This window comes from Suncus etruscus, chromosome 7 (genome assembly GCF_024139225.1).
Source record: "Suncus etruscus isolate mSunEtr1 chromosome 7, mSunEtr1.pri.cur, whole genome shotgun sequence".
In the NCBI taxonomy this organism is placed as follows: Eukaryota; Metazoa; Chordata; class Mammalia; order Eulipotyphla; family Soricidae; genus Suncus; species Suncus etruscus.
Window position 1 is genome coordinate 6,973,375 of NC_064854.1, and position 22,700 is coordinate 6,996,074.

The window sequence follows — 22,700 nt, forward strand, 5'->3', positions numbered from 1 at the left end:
CTTTATATGTCTGAAACCCAACTACCATCATGTTTGTAATCAAATTGTATAAATAGAGACATTAATTTAGAAAAGAGAAAAACAAATCAGAGTACAATTAAAAGTTTAGTGTATATTATTCTGTTTTCTGTGTCATCTTTGATAGTCTTGAGGAAATTACAATCAATACCCTGCTGTATTTTTCTCTTTCAATTCCATTCATGTTAGTATTAGTAACATCCCGACACTGGATTGATTGCAATGATGATAAATAATGGAATACACTTTGAAGAAAAAATAAAAATAAAAAATATTAAAAAAAGAAGTCATATAGCATAAAATGGAGTTTTAGCATTTCTTTTTTTTAAGCATTTACTTATTTATTTAGGTCTTTGGGCCACACCCAAAGTCAGGGGTTACTCCTGACTCTGTGCTCAAACATTGCTCCTAGCAGGCTTAGAGAGCCATATGAACCATATGATAGAACCAGAGTCCATCCCACGTCAGCCATGTGCAAGGCAAATTACCCTACCACAGTGCTATCGCTCCTGACCCAGTTTTAACATTTGTTTAGGAAACGGGATGTTTTAGGGCTGCCAAAGATCTACCCTGGGGCGTTCCCCCAGGAAAATGGAGATAGGCTTTTAAAGTGCCTTGCACAAAGAAGAGTGGTTTTTTTTTTTTGTTTTTGTTTTTGTTTTTGTTTTTGGGTCACACCCGACAGCCCTCAGGGGTTACTCCTGGCTCTATGCTCAGAAATTGCTCCTGGCAGGCTCAGGGGATGCCAGGATTCAAACCATCCACCTTCTGCATGCAAGGCAAACGCTTTACCTCCATGCTTTCTCTCCGCCCACCCCCTTTTTCTTTTTTCTTTTGGACCATACCCTGTGACACTCAGGGGTTACTCCTGGCTCTGCTGTCAGAAATTTCTCCTGGCGTGGGGGACCATATGGGATGCCGGGGGATAGAATCACAGTCCTTCCTAGGCTTCCGTTTGTGCCACTGCTGAGTCCTTGGTTTTTGTTTGTTTATTTGTTTGAATAGTAGCCTGAAGATTCTAAAGCAGCACTTATTGCTCCTGTCTGACTCAGGAGAGGTAATGCCAGGGCTGTCAGGAAGCACTTTGGCAGCCCTGAAATCAGAGCCTGCACCATCCCAGAGCACTCTGCTCTTTGCAGAACCTTTTCCCTCCATCCAGTCCAGTCTAACATTCCAAGGAGCCTGTTCTGAACCTCAGTTGGCGGCAGCAAATTGGACAATGTTCTGGCCTGCGGTGAGCCGAAGGGAGAGCAAAGATGGAATCAAAACACAGGGTGACAGTGCAGGCTGTGGTGGGCCTCCGAGTTTCTCTGGGAAGTTTGAAGGATACTAAGGCCAGAGGCATAGTTCAGAGGGAAGGGAACTTGACTTGCATGTGGCCAACCCAGATTCGATCCCCAGCATTCCATATCCTGTATGGTACCCCAAGTCTGCCAGGAGAGACCCTGAGTATAAGCCCTGAGCACTGTCCCGTGTGGCCCCAAGTCAACCCCCTCAAAATAAGTGATCTGCTATTCATTACTGCTTCCAGGAAGGAGGCAATTTCACTGTGCAGATCACTTATTTTGTGAAAAGACTTTCACTCACCTGTTGGCTCAGCCGTTGCCTCTGTGGCCCCCATTAGCCAACACATCCCTCAGTGCTACACCGCTGGGCTTGAGTTGAGGGTCATGTGACAACAGGTGTGAGCAGGTAGACACAGAGGAGGTCAGTACAACCTTGCCGTGTCCCAGGGACCCAAAGCTTGACTGAACCTTCGTGTCAGGAAGCAGCAGGGCCAAAGACTGAGGCTCCCATGAAAGGATTGAAAGATTTAAAGCATGTAGCCCAACCCGTGTGTTAACAACTGAGGCAGATATCTGGGTTTGTTATTATGAGGGAGATGAAATATTGAAGACAAGGTGGGCTTGTTTGCCTGGGAAAGGTGGCATGGGGTTTGGGAAGTTGTTTTTATTTTTATTTTTATTTTATTGAAACAATTGTGATCAACAGAGTCCTTCATAGTTGGATTTCAGCTATACAGCAAGTCAGGGCCCTTTCTACCATCAGTCAACCTCCCTCCACCAATGGACACAGAGTACATCCTATCACACCACCCCTTACCCCCTGGCTTGCCAGTGGAACAGGTCCCTTTGAGTGTAGATTGTTAAAGTTTAGGTCCCTTGATTCTATTATTGTTGACTTTGGCTTGGATATTTAGACTTAGACTTTTTTCTTAAATTTTATTGAAACCATTGTGATCTACAGAGTCCTTCACAGTTGAATTTCAGCTATGCAGCGAGTTAGGGTCCTTCTAACCACCAGTGTCAACCTCCCACCCTCAATGGACCCCGAGTACATCCTATCCCACCACCCTTTGCCCCCTGGCCTGCCAGTGCAACAGGCCCCTTAGAGTTTAGATTGTTAAAGTTTTGGTCCTTTGATTCTATTGTCTTTGATTTTGGCTTGGATATTTAGTTCTGTCCTTATTTATTTCCCTGCCAATGCATCTGAGACCACTTGGCCCCTGGCCCCAGCCTTTCTTTGATCCTTTGTTCTTATTTATTTATTGATTGATTGATTGATTCATTCATTCATTCACTGAGTGTTTGGTCCATACTCAGTAATGCTCAGAGTTATTTCTGTCTGATTCTGAGCTCAGAAATCATGCTCGGTGGATTCTGGGGATCCAACCCAGGTGGGCCATGTGCAAGGCAAGCTTCTTGCCCCATTGTACTGTGCTTCAGACCCAGAGGAAGTTGCTTTTCATAGCAGGATGAGAGACCACTGAGGCTGGTTTGTAGGGGAGAATTCAGGTATAGAGGCTCGGGGAGAGTGATGGGGGGCTGAGAAGGGGTCAGAAGGAGGTGGTTGTCCTGGAGGGCCCGGAGAGGCAGGAAACTGAGCAGAGGAGATGATTTGAGAAGATTCAACCTGCGTGTAGTGAGGATGTGTGAACAGGGGGCTCAGGAGGAGGAGGAGGGCTTCTGCCCACGATCTGTAATGAGATAGCTAATGAGCGGAAATGGCCACGCCATCAATGAGTTGTCAGTCTTGCAGGTGGCTAGGGTGGGCGTCTGAGGCTCTAGGTTCAATGAATCCAGCCCCAGTTCCGGTCCCCAAGATTGAAGCGTATTAAATGAATGAGTGTCCCTGCTGTTGGCTTGTTTTAGGGTTCATTTTCCACATACTTTCCGGAAATGCTGCAGAGAATTTAACAGCATTTTTGGCTGTTAAATTCCTGCGATTTCTCCTCTTGGTTTTGTGTGTGTGTGTGTGTGTGTGTGTGTGTGTGTGTGTGTGTGTGTGTGTGTGTGTGTGTAACAGTGAGTTGAAAGCAGGCAAATTAATATATGTATAACTAATTGCTCCTACAAAATCGCGAATTATTTAGCTCACCTCTTCCTTCACAGGAAGGTTCCTTCTTGCTTAAACGGATTAACAAGCCTCCCCTAATAAAAGCATTACTTTCAGTCTCTAAATTGAAATGATTTAGAATAATTGGATCGAGAGGTCTTGCCTCCTCACAGATGGTTGGCCTGTTGTTCTTGAAAAGCTGAATCTAAAATGTCCCAATTAGCTCACATTTCTTAAATACTCGAAAGCCATGGAGAGATTTTCCTGTTTAAGAAAAATTCAGGAGGGAGAATTTCCTCAGAGATGAGAGGTCAGGTCCTGGGGGCAGGAGCAATAGTTTTGTGCTGGGATGGGGCCATGGTTATAAGTCATAGGTGCTAGCTCCCTAAAGCTAAAGGGAAAATAAAAGAGAAACAAAGGAAAGGTGGTCAGACAGGGCCAGTGTGGGGGAAGAGGTAACTTGCCTGGAGCTGAGATATGGATCTCTAGCAAGTTTCCCTCATATTCGCATCCCTGGGCTATCCCAGAAGCCTGATTGGACCCAAAGGGCATGGGGGGGGGGGGAGAGAGAGAGGGAGAGAGGAGAGAGAGAGAGAGAGAGAGAGAGAGAGAGAGAGAGAGAGAGAGAGAGAGAGAGAGAGGAGACAGTGAACTGAAGTGCAAATGCAGCCAAGGGGGAGGGAAGAAGGGAGGAGAAAAGAAAGAAGAGAAGAGAGGGAAGGGGAGGGGAAAGAAAGCCACACCCAATAATGCTCAGGACTTACTTCTGGCTCTGTACTCAAGGGTCACTCCTGGGGGGCTCAGGGGACCACATGGGGTGTGAGAGATGGACCCTGGTTCGGCTATGTGCTTGGCAAGTGCCTTACCTGCTGCGCTATGACTGGCCCCTGAAGCAGGTGCTAGAAAGATGGCAGGTCTGGAACTTGTTGAAAGTAGAGGGAAGGGCTTTCTCGCCCCACCTTGTAGTGGTCAGAGCTGACTCCTCTCTCTGCGCTTAGGGATCACTCCTGGAAGAACTTGGGGAGCCCCCATGCTGGAGATCAAGTTCTTGTCAGCTGCATGCAAGCGCCGTACCCACTGTACTATCACTCTGGCCCCAAGGACACAGGATGAAGAAGGAAGACTTTACTTCAGAGATGCAGGAAACAGAAATGTGCGGTGGCAATAAGACTGGCAGTGGTTGGAGGAGCCTGGTTAGATGCTGTGCTGAGCCTCTCCTGCAGGGTTTGGCAGTGGAGAACCGGATGGTCCTTTACCAGGAGAACCACAAAACCAAACATGGATGGGATGTGAATAATCGGCAATATGGTTCAGCGAGTGTATTCAGTTTCCATCCTGCATTTCCTTTCATAGTTTTGGTTTTAGGACCACACCCGGCGGTGCTCAGGAATTATTCCTGGCTCTGAACTCTGGAATATACTGCTGGTGTGCTCGGAAGATCATATGAGATGCCGGGGATCGAATCCGGGTCAGCTGCATGCAAGGTAAATGGTCTCCCCATTGTTCAATCGCTCCAGCCTTTTCTTTCCTCTTTTGCTTCTCCAAAATGACCAGCTGGTCACCTCAAAGCTGTTGAAATCCTCCTCTCGCCCAGAGTGCAGCTGCATTTTCAGTGGCATTGAGTGTGGGCCCAACTCAACATTTTTCTTCTGAGGAGCAGAGCCTTCTGGGCCTCATGGACTCCATCTGAAGACACTACAGCTTCATCTTGGATCATTTGTTTGGAGGCAGAGAGGTCACATGGTGGGAGTGGAACTTGGAGAGGAGTCTTCCGTTCCGGCAAGTACTCAAGGTGTCACCTAGCCAGAGACATGGATTCGGAACCCCCAAGCTCCCACTTTGGGATCCCCCAGACACTGTGGCATCACGAAGTACATGGTCTTAAAGCTCTACACGTTTGGTCTCTGCAGCCACAAGGAACTCAGGGAAGGCGCTAAAGTTCTTTTACAACTCCAATCCAATTCTGTGATTTTCTCCTTGTTACCCCTCCATGAGACTCATTTCCCCTTAAATACAAGCAAACAATGACAGAGAACCAATATATCTTATCTCCAGAGCTGGGCAGATTCCCCCAGGCCTTACCAGGCCACTGAGCTCCCAGCCTGCAAGTGATTATGGTGCAAAGTGCCAACTTCATGCCATCATAGCAGGAACCAGAGCGTCATTTCTGCTGTCTGTGTTTTTGTTCACAAGAGCAGTGAGGGCAAGGCAATTAGTGAGTGATTCTCAGTGAATAATTGGAGACCCCCCCACGCACAAAATGCTGAAAGGAAGCCATCAGCCAAGACCTAGTGATGGTGCAGAGGACTGAAAGGCAGCTATATACTTCTGAGGCCAGACTCCCATCCCTGGCACTGCAGGGTCCCCTCAGCACTGAGGCAGGTTCCACTAGGTTTGTCCCCCAGACCAAAAGCAAAATGACTCAACCAGCCAAGACTTCTATATTAATCGCAAAATTAAAAATGAAGGTGAAAGAAACACATTTTCTTAGAAACTGAGATTTCTTTGGGGAGGTGCATCTCCTGGCACCAGGCTCAGGATGTCTTCCTGTGTGACTAAGGAACACTGTGGTTCTGAGAATCAATTCTGGGACTCCAAAATGAATGTTCTCCAGCCTTATGAGCCACCATCTGAGCTAGAGAAAAGGCTCAGATGGCAGGGCATTTGCCTCAGATACATTCAACCCAGGTTTGATCCCTGGCACCCCACATGGTCCTCCAAATACTACCAGCAGTGACTTTCTGAACTCAATGCCAGAAGTAGTCCTAAGCATTGCCAAGGTGTGGCACCCCCCCCCCAAATAAAGCCAACCTACAAAAAACGAACACTTAAAACTAGCCCACATGCCAAGGAAGAAATACTGCAGTTCTTCAAAATGAATTGGAGACTCAACAGGAAATTGAGTTCAAGTCTGAACTGGCCAGTAAAAAAAAAAATCTATAAAATCCCATGTCCTTTCTCGCCATTAAAAATAAAAATGATTGGACAAAGTCATTTTGTGACACAGGATGGTTGGGTTTTCAACCACACAAAAGAGGGGAGAGAGAAAAGAGAGACATTAACAGAAAGTTTCTATGTCTTACTGAAATTCAATTAGTGTTATTCAGCAGCAGATCGTGCTCAGTTAAGACGCATTGTATGGGGCCGGGCGGTGGCGCTAAAGGTAAGGTGCCTGCCTTGCCAGCGCTGCCTTGGACGGACCGCGGTTCGATCCCCCGGTGTCCCATATGGTCCCCCAAGCCAGGAGCAACTTCTGAGCACATAGCCAGGAGTAACCCCTGAGCGTTACCGGGTGTGGCCCAAAAACCAAAAAAAAAAAAAAAAAAAAAAAAAAAAAAAAAAAAAAAAAAAAAAAGACGCATTGTATAACCTCCTGAAAAGGTACTCATAAAATCACACAAAGGAAAAATTTAAAAAATCAGATACATTACAGTGGCTCATGAAAACACACTCAACTTAAACTAGGGCAGGAAAGGAGAACAAAAGAGACTCAAGGCAGAGACAAAGCAAATAGCCAGGTGACAGGCACTAATCTCATCATATTGAGAATGCCATCAACTATGAATGGATCTCAAAAGCCTGAGATTGTCAAAGTGGGCAGAGAAAGCAAGATATGCCTCAAAGAGCTCCAGAGGTTCAAAGGCTCAATGGGTGGGAAATAAAAGGACCGAGAGAGATATGCCAATCAAAAAGTAATGAGAGAGCAGATGGAGTTCCTGTATTAATAAAATACACCCACAAATAAAAGACCAAGAGACTTGCAGACTGAGAATACAGATTACTGCATTAGCTCCACAAACTGATTATAAATGTATATTGATATGTTGATCTCATGGGTTGAACCCAAATTTTGTAACCCCCCCCCCTAAAGTTAACACATCTGAAAAGAAAAGTAGATAATTTCACAAGAGTATTGGAAGATGTCAATACTTCCATTGGAGTCCTCAGGAGGGAGAAGGGGGGGGGGCACATAAAATAGTCCGGTCAATATGGAAAGTAATTTGGAATTCCTCCCAAATTAAAATTCAATTTATTAGAAGGATCCAGCAATTTCACAACCAGATGTTACTCTCAAGAAAGTGAAATCAGGGGTCTTATTTTTGTTGGCAATTTATTCCTAGCAGTAATATTCCCAATTAGAAGGACCATCCAAGCACCGTTGGATAAGTGGTGACTAGATAAATAGAAGAGTGAAACTACTTCAGCTCTTGCACTGTGGCTCGTGACCCCATATGGAACCAGATGTCAGTAGGAACCAAATATTAATTCGAAATTAAATACATAATGAATCCACGGTGTTTCTGGTCATGCTCACGTTATTGCATCCCACCCATCACTGCCCTCCAACCCTAACACGAAAGAGTTGGGTTTAGGTCAGCATGTGCCTTCATGCCACATACCAACTAACACCTCCAGAACCCACCGGCTGAGATTCAAGACTTGTATACTCTGAATCACAATGGTTTTCATGCATGGACCAAGTTGTCTACTCTTCCAGAAACATCCTTGTTTTCGGAAAAGAAAGACTTAGTGTTTCTCTACAGCCATTCCTTAGCGTGTAAACATCACAGTAGTATAGATATTGATTGTATGTATGGTGCGAGAATGTTTGATTTTATGAACCAGAGAGAGAGGACAGCCAGGAGTTTGCTTGCCTTCCAAGTGGCCAACCCAGGTTTCCATCCCCAGTACGTCATTTGGTACCCGGAGTACTGCCAGGAGTAATTCCTGAGTGCAAGCAGTAGTAAGCCCTGAGCACAGCTTCCCTCAACAAAAAATTAAAAGTATATTTGATTTTAGAAATTGCTGTTATCGCCTATTTAAAAACCATCAGGGCTTAATTAGAATCAGTAAAGATGAAAGTTCTTTAGTAGTTCTCCACCACATCACTTATGTGTAGATAAGTGTGAGAACAAATTGTTTAAATTAAGCACAGATAGAATTTCAAAAAGAAAGGCTCATAGTTTTTGCTTTGTTTATTTGGCTTCCAATGCTATGAATAATGGTTTCTCATGGGCATTATTCAGACACCACATCCATTACCTGTATACCTGGTTCCTTCCCGTCTCTCTTACTCATCCTCCCCCCCACCCCACCACCATTCCTCTCATAAAGGAGAGCCTGTATTTATTTGATTTTTGTTTGCTTTTGTTGTTGTTGTTGTTGTTGTTTTTGGGTCACACTCAGCAGCAGTACTCGGGGGTTACTCCTAGCTCTGTACTCAGAAATTGCTCCCAGCAGGCTTGGGGACCATATAGGATGTTGGGATTTGAACCACTATCCATCCTGGATCGGCTGTGTGCAAGGCAAACGCCCTACTGCTGTGCTATCTCTTCGGCCCACAATTGATGTCTCTAATGTGGCCCCTTTGTATGAAAGATGTTTTTGCAGGATACATACATTGTTTTGTTACCCTTTAGGACACTCCAGAGAGGAAAGTGTCTATTTTTGTTTGTTTGTTTTGGGGGGCCACACCCAGCAGTGCTCAGGGGTGACTCCAGGCTCTGTGCTCAGAAATCACTCCTGGCAGGCTCAGGGAACTATATGGGATGCTGGGGATCAAACCTGAGTGTGTCCTGGGTCAGCTGCGTGCAAGACAAATGCCCTACCGCTGTGCTATCACTCTGGCTCAGAAAATGTCTATTTTAAAGATGAAAAAATTTTCACTTGAAAGCTTATAAGAATAATTTCATGGGAATCTACACAGAAAGCAATCGTGAGCAAGAATGTAGGACTGGAAATGAAAGTTAAAAGTTGGTGAGAATGGGCCGGAGAGATAGTATGGAGATAGCATACAGAAGGATGGTAGTTTGAATTCCGGCATCCCATATGGTCCCCTGAGCCTGCCAGGAGCAATTTCTGAGCGTAGAGCCAGAAGTAACCTCTGAGCGCTGCCGGGTGTGACCCAAAACCCAAAAAAGAAAAAAAAAAGTTGGCGATAATGAATGTAACCTTTTTACTCACTTTGTAATCCATTCAGAGACACTCGTAGCAAAATATTAATAAATAATTGCAATAATTATTACAAAGTTATATTTCCATAATCTAAAAGAACTTTGGTGCTTTCACATACAATCAAAACCATTAACTTCATTAAAAAGCCTCGAAGTGAGCAGTTGTTCCCAGCTGCTTCTTTTCGAACTTCTGTACAGATATGACTGTTTACAAAAGATCATTACTCCACTCAGAGGTGAGGCCTTTCTCAGAAGGGCAAAGTTTAAACCATGGTTGAAAGTGAAAGATGAGACTGTTCCACTTTGGATTGAGCAGAAATTAAACGCTGTTAAACACACTTTTAATATATACATAATGACTGGCGACTTTCCAGACTTCTTTATTATTTTAGAAAAACTCAGTGGTTTCAATATGTCACTTGATGGGAAAATTGTGCTGTCATTTGTGTTTAATGATCACATGGCTAGTTTTGCTAAAAAAAAAAAAGTAAAGCCAATGTGGAATAGTGGGGTGAAAATCGTTCTTGAGAAAAATTTACAGGTACGATTGAATTATAATGAAAAATAATCTTTCGAGGATTGAATTATGAGAGTTATAATTGAGTGTCAAAAATGTCTGGAGATTCAGATTCAGAAATACTTCCTTTCAAATTTTGATTCTAAAAAAAAAAATCCTAGGTTGTGTTTCTCTATCCCATAGTCAATTATGAAAAATCAGTTATCTTCCATTAAAAATTCAAAAAGAATTGACTAAGTTATCAAGCAACACGGGTTTTAAATGATGAATTTTCTAAAATAAAATTGCTTAGGGGCTAGAGAAACCGCACAGCGGAAAAGGTGCTTGTCTTGCACACAGCAGACCTGGTTTGACCCCTGTACCGCATATGAGCTGAGTACAGAGCCTAATGTAAGCCCTAAGAAAATATGGTGTGACTCCTTCAAAAATTGCTTATTGAATTTAGGTTTGGCATTGGAACATGGCTGGAAATTTTGGAAGTGGCCCTAAACATATTCCAGCCATTTTGTTTTCTGTTCTGAGCACTGATTACAAATCACTCGGGGGCCTGAGTGGTAGCACAGCATTTGCTTTGCATTCGGCTGACCCAGGACGGACCCAGGTTCTATCCCCAGCATCCCCTGCAGTCCCCAAGCCTGCCAGGAGCCATTTTGAGTGCAGAGACAGGAGTAACTCCTGCCAGAAGTGGCCAAAAAACCAAAACAAACAAAAAAAAGTAGCAATCAAACCTGAAAAATGTGCAAGATGGTCTTATCCTATAGTACCAAATAATCAAACAAGAGTCAAATATTTATGAAAAAATGAACACACCCATTTGATTAGTAGGCAAGTTTACATTTATTTTGAATAAAAGTCAAAATTATATGTGTCCCAAAGAATTGTTTCTTTTTTATTTTTATTTTTTATTTTTTGTTTTTTTGTTTTTTTGGGCCACACCCGGCGATGCTCAGGGGTTATCCTGGCTGTCTGCTCAGAAATAGCTCCTGGCAGGCACAGGGGACCATATGGGACACCGGGACTCGAACCAACCACCTTAGGTCCTGGATGGGCTGGTTGCAAGGCAAACGCCACTGTGCTATCTCTCCGGGCCCCCAAAGAATTGTTTCTAAAAGAAATTTTCATCAGATAAGTTATCAGAAGTGTAAGGTATGGAGGTATTGTATCTGCTTATATTTCAGGGGTAATTTGCAATTGCTCTGGTTCCAAGTTGTTCTACCATTTAACATTACTGGTCTATACAACTGGAAATGGTTAGGATATCAAATCTTTTTTATTAATTAATTTTTTTGTTTAGGTTTTTGGACTACACCCATTGGTGCTCAGGGATTACTCCTGGCTCTGAGCTCAGGAATTGCTCCCGGCAGGCTCAGGGACTATATCAGGTGCCGGGTGGTGGCGATGGGGGAACACAGACAAGGTAGGAAATACAGTACAGAGGTTAAAGCACTTGCTTTAGCATGTAACTGATCTCAGTTTTGAGCACAAAACCATGAATAAGCTCTAAATATCAGGAGTGACCAAATAACCAAAGATAGATTTAAAAAAAAACACATTAGTTTTGCGGTTCCCCTGAAGTTTTACACATAGGGTGCTAAGCTTTTTTTTTCATTTTAATTGAAAGCAAGATAATCTCACGGTCATTAAAAAACAAAAACAAATAATGTAATTGTACTTTCCATCTTTTACATTTTTAGCGATCTTTTAACTTCTATGTGACTTTTCTTTTTGTATAAGTATTTTTAGTATTTCTTGAAGGGATGGGTTAGCCCTAATGACTTTATTTTTTTTCCTAAATTTTTTTTTTATCATTTCAATTCTGGATACAATATTCTTGGTTGGGGCTGGAGAGAGAACATGGAGGTAGGGCATTTGCCTTGCATGCACAAGGATGGTGGTTTGAATCCTGGCATACCATATGGTCCCCGGAACCTGCCAGGAGGGATTTCTGAGCTTAAAGCCAGGAGTAACCTCTGAGTGCTGCCGGATGTGACCCAAAAAAAAAAAAAAAAAAATTTTTTTAGTTGGTTTTTCTACTCAACATTTGGAATAGATCATGCATTTTCTTCTGGTCTGTAAAGTTTCTCTTGGGGGGAGTTTAATATTTTAAAATAGCCCAATTAAACCTATTATGTAACTACATCTTTATTATTCAGTCATTTGTGGATGGGATTTTAATCGCTACCATCTCTTAGCCATTATAAATAATGCCGCCATCAACATTGCGGTAAAGACAAAGCTTTGTTAAGTGTTCTCATTTACTCTCACAGACCCTTAGAACTAAGTCTCTTGAATCATACATTTATTAGGTTATCATTAGGCTTATTAGGTTTATTAGGTGATTGAGGAAGCTCAATACTATTTTCCAAAATTGCTTCAGCAGCTTACATTACTACCAATCAGTGCATGAGATTTCCTTTTTTCTCCTCACTCTTGCCCATATTGTTTATCTTCATGTAAGCTTTCTTCACAGGTATAATCCATTAGCTTATTGTGATTTTGATCTATATTCTCTTTGTTTTGTTTTGTTTTGTTTTGGGGTCACACCTGGCAATGCTCAGGGTTACTCCTGGCTCTATGCTCAGAAATTGTTCCTGGCAGGCTCAGGGGACCATATGGGATACTGGATTTGAACCACTGTCCTGCAGGCAAGGCAAACTTCCTACCTCCATGCTATCTCTCCAGCCCCCTATGCTTCCTTTTTTTTTATATCTTTATTTAAACACCATGATTACAAATATGATTGTAGTTGGGTTTTAGTCATGTAAAGAACACACCCCCCTTCACCAGTGCAACATTCCCATCACCGATGATCCAAATCTCCCTTCTCCCCACCCACCCCTGCCTGTACTTTCTTAATACAAGGTGACGATAATTTTTTTTTAAGTCTTCGGGTCACTCTCGGTGATATTCAGGGGTTACTCCTACCTCTGAGCTCAGGAATCACTTCTGGAAATACTCAGGAGACCTTATGGGATACCAACGATTGAACCCAGGTTGACTTCATGCAAGGAAAACATTCACTCTCTGCTGTCCAATAATTCCAGCCCTTAGAGATGAATATTTTTCTTATGTGCCCGTTGAGTTACCTATTTGTTCTCTTTGGACCAAATGACTCTTCAAATAGACTGTCCAGTTTTTAACTGGGGTTGTGTATCTTCTGGTTGAGTTGTATTATTTATATACCTTGGATGCTAATTCTTTGTGTGTGTGTGTGTGTGTGTGTGTGTGTGTGTGTGTGTGTGTGTGTGGTTTTTTGGGTCACACCCAGCAGTGCTCAGGGGTTATTCCTGGCTCCAGGCTCAGAAATTGCTCCTGGCAGGCACGGGGGAACATATGGGATGCCGGGATTCGAACCGATGACCTCCTGCATGAAAGGCAAAAGCCTTATCTCCATGCTACCTCTCTGGCCCTGCTAATTCTTATTAGATGTATGATGTGCAAATATCTCAGTCCAGTCAGCTGGCCTTTTATTCTGCTTATATTTCCATTTGCTTTACAAAAGCTTTCTATTCCTAAATGGAACCACTTCTCTCTCTCCTCTCTCTCTCTCTCCTCTCCCTCTCTCTCTTTCTCTCTCTCAGTCTGTCTGTCTCTGTCTGTCTCTGTCTGTCTGTCTGTCTGTCTGTCTGTCTGTCTGTCTGTCTGTCTCTCTCTCTCTCTCTCTCTCTCTCTCTCTCTCTCTCTCTCTCTCTCTCTCTCTCTCTCTCTCTTTCCTTTCCTGTTAGGGTTGAATTCCCAGTAGTAGCTCTAACTTTCTAGCAAAAACAATTCACCTGAGTAAACTGTGCAAATTATGACTTCAGGTGCATTCAGGTTTTTTTGTTTGTTTGTTTGTTTTTAGGTCACACCCGGCAGTGCACAGAGGTTACTCCTGGCTCTGGGCTCAGAAGTCAATCCTGGCAGGCACGGGGGACCATATGGGATGCCGGGGATGGAACCAAAATCCGTCTGGATCGGCTGCTTGCAAGGCAAACACCCCACTGCTGTGCTATCTCTCCAGAACCCCAGGTTTTTAATAACTTTGAGTTTCTTTTGATATTTGGACTTAAAGAGGAGCCAGTTCTATTCTTTCGTATGTAACTGTCCAGGTTGGCTTTTTCATTCAATAAAAAACATGATTCCGTCATTTTATTGAGTCTCTCAAAGTTTATTTTTGACTATTATAGTCTTATCCAGATATTGCTCAGTTTGCTGATTCACCAGATAAAGAATTCTAAGGTTCTTTCTAGTACTTTGACTAGGAATAAAACCACCATAAGTGGAGATGCCCATATTTTTCTGTGAACATAGCTTTTGTTTTGAATAAATCCAGGATTCTACTCATTTGGACTTATTGTAAATGCATATCAACCTTATAGGAATGGTCAAAATGTTCCCAAAGTGGTTATTATTTTGAGTTTCTATCACTAGTATATGAAAATTTTAATTGTTTTACATCCTTCTCAGTACTTGAAGCTGTTAGTTTTTTTTTTTTTTTTGGTTATTGTCTTTTAAAAAAACAAAATTTTTTTATTTACACACCACTTACAAACACATTTGTAGTTGGGTTTGTCTTGGTTTAACTTTTTTTTTTTTGCTTTGTATTTACAAGGTCAGTATATCATTATGGCTTATATTTGCATTTCTCTATTGACTAATAATATTGCAGGCTTTAAAAAATATAAATTTTGCCTATTTTAACTGTTTTAGTCAAATACCTTGAGAAATATTTAGTCAAATACCTTTATAAATTTGTCCATATTTATATTTTATGGGTTTTTATTATTAGAATTTAAGAGTTCTTTATGTAGCTTGGATGGAAGCCCTCTATTATTAATGTTTGCAAATATTTCTCTAAGCTATTGTTCCTCTAGCATATGTCTTTACAGCGCTTTTCAAAGAGCAGAAATTTAAATATGTGATTGGCTTTGTCAAATGTTCTTTCTGCACCTACGAGCATTATCATATTATTTTTCTTCTTTTATCTATTGATGTAATGGATTATATTGATTGGCTTTTAATGTTGAACCAACCTTCTATACCTGAAATAAAATCCCAGTGGGTCATGGTGTATAATTCATATTTACTCTGTTGGATTGGATGTGCTAATATTTTGCTGACTATTTTTTGCACTGATGGTCAGGAGAGAGATTAGCCTATGACTATATTTTTATTAATACTTGTATCTACATTAATACCTGTATCTATTTGGCATTCTGGTAATGCAGGCCTCAGGGAATGAATGAAAAATATTCTCTCTGCTTTTGTCTTCTGAGAGAGATAATTGAATATTCATGCAATTTTTCCCCTTTACTGTTTAGCAGGGCTCATAGGTTAGAGCAGGTCTCCAAACAGTCTCTGCATCACCCTTGGCACTGTCAGACCCTGAGCACTGCTTGGTGGGCTCTAGTCCCTGCCCACTCCCACCCCAACAACAATGTTTAGTAGAATCATCAGCAACCATTTTCATGGGTTATTAGTTATTGACTCAATTACAGAATCTAGGACCAAGACTTTTATCTTCTTGTGTGAGTTTGTGTAGATTCTTTATTATTGTTGTTATTTTGGGCCATACCCAGTGGTGCTCAGGGGATACTCCTGGCCCTGAGCTCAGAAATAACTCCTGACAGGCAAAGGGAACTATATGGGATAAAACCTGGGTTTGTTCCAGGTGGACCTTGTGAAAGGCAAATGCCCTACTGCTGTTCTGTCACTCTGGCCCCCATGTCCTCATTTTCTTCTCTAATATTAGTGAATTGTGTCTACTGTTTTTTTTCCTTAGTTAGCCTGGGTAAAAGTTTATTATATATTTGTCTTTAGCCCACACCCTGCAATGCTCAGGGACTGCTTCTGACTCTATTCTCAAGAATCACTCCTGGAGGTGCTCAGGAAACCATATTGTGTATCATGGATCAAACCTGGGTTGGCTGGGTGCAAGGCAGGCACCCTCCCTGCTGTACTGTTGCTCCAGTCCCTTTTTGATTAATTAAAATCTTTTTGATGAATCATTTTGGTTTTATTGTTTTGCTTTATTAATAATTTGTTTAATTGATTTCTGTATTTTAAGCATTCCATTTCATTTCCTATTGGGGGCTTAATTAACTCTTTTTTTAAATCATTCATCAGTGGGAACTTAGATTATTGGCTTTCAATGTTCTCATCCACCCTACGCTCACACTGCTTCTCACATATCCGGAAAAGTAATTTAACTTTGTTCCAAATTAAAAAATAGTTTCCTGCTATTTTTATCTTTAAAACCCACATGTGATTTAGAAGTGTGTTAAATCTCTACATTTTGAGGTTTTCTTGAAAGTTTGCTTTCTGGGGCTGGAGCGATGGAACAGCAAGTAGGGTGTTTGCCTTGCACACTGTCAACATGGGTTCGATCCCCTGCATCCCATATAGCCCCCGAACCTGCCAGAAGCAATTTCTGAATACAGAGCCAGGAGTAACCCAAGAGCTACCGGACATGACCACCCCCCCAAAAAAAATAATAAATGGGATTTTTTTTCATTCAGGGGCATTGCATGGCTGAGCGTGTATGTGATTGGTATCAGTGAATGACCCTGAAGGTTGAACCACCAAGTCATCTGCTGGAACTGTTGAAGCCTTCAATGGGCACCATTGGCACCCCGCTGACTCACAGGGCTGTTGAAACAGGCCTGGCCTCTTCTGTGGGCCCCTGGTGCTGGAGGCAGGCTGAGGTTTCCTCCTGCAAGAGTGAGTTCTTGTCTTATTGAAGTTCTGTATCATTTGGATCCAATATAGTGGCCCCGTGTGTCCACATTAGGTGTTGTTAGATCTGTGTGGGAGAACTGACCCCTTTACTGCCCTTCTTTCCTGATAATTCCTGGCTATTCTTTCCTGATAGTTTCTTTAAAATTTTTCCATCTGAAATGAGTGATGTTACTACCACTTTCCTGTGATTTATGTTCAGACATTATGTCTGAGAGGAACCTTAGGCCAGTCAGTGTTCCTTGACCTTTGTCGCCTGGCAGCCTCTTCTGTCCTTGGTTCCTTACTTCTTGTTGTCAATGGTCCAAGAGAGGCATACAGCGACCCCCTCATTTATCTGTTGTTCACCCATCATTGTCCCTTGGAGTGTCATAGTATAGGCCACTCCATCCATTTACTTTCATCTAAATGTGTCTTTATTTTAACCTGAATTTCCATCTCTCTCCTTTTTGGCTTTGTGGTCTAATTTGTGGTGCTCATCTTGAGACCTCCACATCTGGCAGTCCCAGAGATCAAACTTGGAAGCTTCCACATATTCCGTTCATGAGCTCTAACCCTTGAACTATGCCCTGGTCCTGAATGTCTTGTAGATAATCCAAGTATAGGTCTTTTTAAATTAATTTATTTATTTGTTTATCCACTGTAATAACTTCTACCTATATATTGGCTTGTGGCCACACCCAGCCATATTCAGAGCACTGGGTAGGCCCAGGAATCACTCCTGGTAGTGCTCAGAGGATCTTATGTGCTGTCAGGGATCCAAACTGGGGTCAGCTCATTCATGCAAAGCAAGTGCTCTGACCTTTGGCTCTCTCTCCAGCCCAATTTTTACATTTTAATTGCCATGGGTAGACCAGTGTTTTCCAGTGTGGGGCGCTGCAATGATGCTGGCAGGGTAGAGGGAACACAACAGGATCCTGAAGGCAATTGGTGAGATTTTCTGTACATTTATAGGGAGGTGCAAAATAATACCATATTTCGCTCTATAAGACGCACCTGACCATAAGATGCACATAGTCTTTAGAGGAGGAAAACAAGAAAAAAATATTCTAAAGCAAATGGTGTACTAAAATGTTCAATAAACTATAACAGAAGAGTATTTCCACCATGTTAAGTGAACGGCAGTCAATATGACATTAAGAATCATTATGACATTATGTCTCTCCTTCCCTGCATACAGGCTTCAGCTCCAGGCGGCATTTGCTCCCTAAGATGCACAGACATTTCCCCCCACCTTTTTTTGGGGGGGAAAGTGTGTCTTATGGTATGAAAATATGGTTTCCATAAAGAGGACCATACATTAAATAAGCATGAGAGACTTTGATTCATTGATAGTGCTTGATTAAAATATTTTTTCTTATTTTTTGTAATATCTTTATTTAAACATCTTGATTAAAAACATGATTATGGTTGGGTTTTGGTCATGTAAAAAACATCCCCCTTCACCAGTGCAACATTCCCATCACCAATGTCCCAAATCTCCCTCCTAAATATCTTCTTTTTTTATTATTATTATTATTTTATTTTATTTAAACACCTTGATTACATACATGATTGTGTTTGGGTTTCAGGCTCTCCATTTCCCTCATACATTCTCATTATTAGGACCATTCAAAATGTAGTTATTTCTCTAACTAAACTCATCACTCTTTGTGGTGAGCTGGAAATTCCAGCTCTTTTCTCTTTTGTGTTTGAAAATTATTATTACAAGAATGTCTTTCATTTTGATTAAAATCTACCATGTTGTTGCTCTTTGTTACTTGTTCTTATTTCCGGCTTCCCTCCTTTCTACTCATTCACTTGGCATTTTATATAATTCCATATTCTCTTCTTCTTTTGTATAATTTGAAATTATATAGAAAAAACAGGTGTCACAGCTAGAGTACAGTGAATTGGGAACTTGCCTTGCATGTAGCCCTCTCAAAATTTGAGCCCTGCTAGGCAAGATCCCTGAATGCAGAGCCAAGACTAAACCCTACACACTGCTTGACTTGGGAAAAAAAAAGAGTTTTTAAAGATTTTTTAGCATTTTCTCTACAGTTCACAATGTACAACGGATCAAAATTCACTTCCAGATGACTCCATTGCTTGCAGAAAACACAAATACCCAAAACTAAGTACTTCCCCCCTCTTTCCTCCATCTTGTCCCTTGTAACATATTCCTATCACTCTCACCTGATCACACCAGCCAGGGTGTGCAGCAAGCGTACACAGTCAAATAATTTGATTACTATTTTTATTTGTTTAAATAAGTTTTGTTTTTTCTTATTTTTCTTAAATGTGGTGCTTATGAGTTTCTGACCCATCTTCCTGTCCTCATTCTCACCCTCTTTCTTCTTCTCCCCGAGGGCTGTCCTTGGCCAGCGTCATCATTTCCCTCGCCTTGAATCTCTTTTAACACGTCTTGCAAGGCGGCCTGTTGACAAAAAATCGAATCAGTTTTTGTTTTTTCTGAGGAAGTAATTTCCCTTCACATCTTTCTGTGCATTCAGGCAAGATTCGACTTATTTTTCCCTGCTGACTCACTAATGATTCCCGCCTGTAGGGACTAATGTTTTCTTATATATCTTACTTTTATTTGTATCTGTCTTTCTAGCGATGTTTTCTGGGAACTACACTCTGGTGCCCTTTCAAAGCTATCGAGTTAGATCTGGCTAAAGTATTTTTCTTCGATAATGAATTTGCACCCTCCATCACCTTGGTTCTTTCTCCTCACCCCTTTCTTGGGTTTTTATTTTCTTAGACTGAACACATAGATGAAAAAAATAGAATACTTGCAATTTTGCCTTCTCTTTTGAGTTTCTCAAGATCCTGACAATTTTGTTGTGAAAAGTAAAGTTTTATCTTAAAAAAAAAATAGAAGGGGCCGGGCGGTGGCGCTGGAGGTAAGGTGCCCGCCTTACCTGCGCTAGCCTAGGAGACGGACCGCGGTTCGATCCCCCGGCGTCCCATATGGTCCCCCAAGCCAGGAGCGACTTCTGAGCGCATAGCCAGGAGTAACCCCTGAGCGTTACCGGGTGTGGCCCAAAAACCAAAAAAAAAAAAAAAAAAAAAAATAGAAGTATAGTGTTCCATTGATTAAATGCCTCCCATTTTTTTCCCCAATCATTGATCAACAGGCCCCTTAGTTACTGCCATATTCAAAGAATATTTGGAGGAATCTCACTGTTTGTATATGATTTTTTTTTGTTTTTTTTGGGGGGGGGCCACACCTGGTGATGCTCAGGGGTTACTCCTGGCTATGCACTCAGAAATTGCTCCTGGCTTGGGGGGACCATAGGGGATACCGGGGATCTAATGGAGGTCCGTTCTAGGCTAGTGTGGGCAAGGCAGACAGACACTTTACTGCTTGCGCCACAGCTCCATATATGAATATCTTTTTATTCTTTATACAAGCCCCCACAGTGGGAAACTGAACCAACTAATTGCATCTCTGGTTTCTGCTTCCAAAGAAATTTCTGGACAGTTTTCCTAAATGAGAACTTGAGTACTCATTTCCTCTCAGTACACCAGGACTCTTGTTCTCCACATAGTTGCTGACCACTGGTTCCTTCGGTGTCACTGATGCCATTCACATGAATGAAATGCCAGGTAGGGTTCCATTGTGACCTTCATGTTCTGCCCCTAATATTCAGTGTTGGTTCTTTTTACCTGTATATCATTTGTATGTCCTTTTTGGACAATTGTTTTGTATATTGACTTTAGATTTGAGTGTTTGGGGGTCACACCAAAAACTTTTTGTTCAATGGCACTCCTGATTCAGAGCTTGGAAGTTATTTCTCTTAATGCCCAGAACTGAACCCAGCCTTCCTGCAGGCAAAGCATATATACTCAGCTTTTGAGCTCTTTCCAGCCTGTATATTGATTTTACAATGAGTCATTTTGCTCTATTCATTGTTTGTAATCATTTTACATTTTAAAAAATAATTCAAATACTTACTATCATGTCATCTGCAAAGAATAATCGCTTTACTTTTTGAATTTTTTCCCAATCTGGATTAATCTTATTCTTTTTTCTCTTCTTTCCTTCTTTCCTTCCTTCCTTCTTTCTTTCTTTCTTTCTCTCTTTCTTTCTTTCTTTCTTTCTTCTTTCTTTCTTTCTTTCTTTTTTCTTTCTTTTCTTTCTTTCTTTTTTCTTTCTTTCTCTCTCTTCTTTCTCTCTCTCTTTCTCTTTCTTTCTCTCTCTTTTTTCTTTCTTTTTCTTCTCTTCTCTCTCTTTCTTTTTTTTTTTCTTTCTTTCTTTCTTTCTTCTTTCTTCTTTCTTTTCTTTCTTTCTTTCTTCTTTCTTTCTTTTTCTTTCTTCTTTCTTTCTTTCTTTCTTTCTTCTTCTTTCTTTCTTTCTTTCTTCTTTCTTTCTTTCTTTTCTTTTCTTTCTTTCTTTTTTCTTTCTTTCTTTCTTTCTTTCTTTTCTTTCTTTCTTCTTTCTTTCTTTCTTTCTTTCTTCTTCTTCTTTCTTTCTTTCTCTCTTTCTATTTTCTTCCTTCCTTTCTGCCAAGGATGAACCGAGGGTCTCATATAAGCCATTTTTATTTTACGTTTCCTATTACCTCATTCATTTGATCCTTCTAAAGCTAGGTTAAGTAGGATTGAGGGGAAGAGAGTGACTAACTTTGTCATGTTCTTAATTTTAGGGATTGTCTCTATCACACTTGAATCACCAGCATTAGGAAAGGGGGAGATCTTTGTGCTGATGGTTGGGGGATCAGGGGTGCAGACATGTGTAGGATATACTCAGAGGCACTCAGGCTACTCCAGGCTCTTTGTTCTCTCTTAGAAGTACTTGGGGATCCTGTGTGGTGTGAGGGATCAAACCAGGATTGCTGGTATCTTCACTTCTGTGCTACCTCTCTAGCCCAAGGAAGTTCCTTCTATTCCATTCCTGGGTTGTGAGGGGTTTCTATCACGTGAGTTCATAGATGCTGAGTTTTATTAAATGACTTTCTTCCTTTTTTTGCCTTCTAGTTTCTTTATTCCCTGGTATTTAGATGTTCACATGTTCTATTGTATGATGCTAGTTGACCTGTAAGTATTGAAACAGTTTTCACCTCTAGGAGAATTTCCCCATTTGTCCCAATGTGTGATTTCTTTTTTCTATTGTTGGATTCAGCTTAGTAATATTTTGTTGTCAAGTTCATCATGGCAGATAAATGGGGATGATTTAATCTTGTAATATTTATTTCAGGTTTTGATATTGGGATCATGGCAAGTCATTTCTTCTCGCGCATTTTTCTGGATGATTTCGTAAGGGTTCAGATAGTTTCTTCCTTAAATATTAGGTCGAGTTTGTCCTTGTGGACATCTCAGTCTGGAATTCTAATTTCTTTGGGCTTTTTTTTTTTTTTTTTTGCTTTCTGTGTGATAAATTTGAACAATAAACTTGAACTTTCTTATTTTATATAGGAATGGCTAGATAATCTAATTTCCTCTTTAGAGAGCTTAAAACGTTTACATCTTTCAAAGAGTTTGTCCATTTTATCTGCTTTGTCAAATGTATGAGTACCATGTTTAAAATATTATAGCTCCTCTTGAGTCCAAGATCTTACTGTAAGTGAACTCATTCTTTCTTGGTATCGGTAATGTATGCGTCTCTCTTTTGTTCTTGATTAATGAAGCTTGTGAGGCCCTATTCATTTTGTTGATCTGTCTGAGAAAGGGCATTCGATTTGATTTTCTCTCTAATTTTCCTGGCTTTAATTATATTGATTTGTGCTTTCATCTTTATTCTTTGCTGCTCACTCTGGATTCAACTTATGTGTCTAATTCTTCTTTTTTAAATCTTTATTGAGTTTCTATAATTTACAATACTTTTGTGTGTGTGTGTGTGCTGTGTGTGTGTGTGTGTGTGTGTGTGTGTGTGTGTGTGTGTGTGTGTGTAGCCAGGCAGTTTTTATGGAAAAACATTTGCGTAGAAAGATGTGAGGGGAGAGAAGAAGAGAAGAAACATGTTCAAAAGAGAACGCAGGCTTCTTCAGTGTGGAAGAGCAAGCAAAGAGACATAGAGACAAGCAAGGAAAACAATGCGTCCATGGGAGAAAGTTGGCTTAAGCATTGTGTCCAGTGTCACAGTGTTCCAGCATCTTTCTCTCATTCCTACAGCTCACATCTTTCATGCCTTTCTCCTCTTCCCTTTTTTATTGTCTCTTTTTAATTTGTCTTTTTTT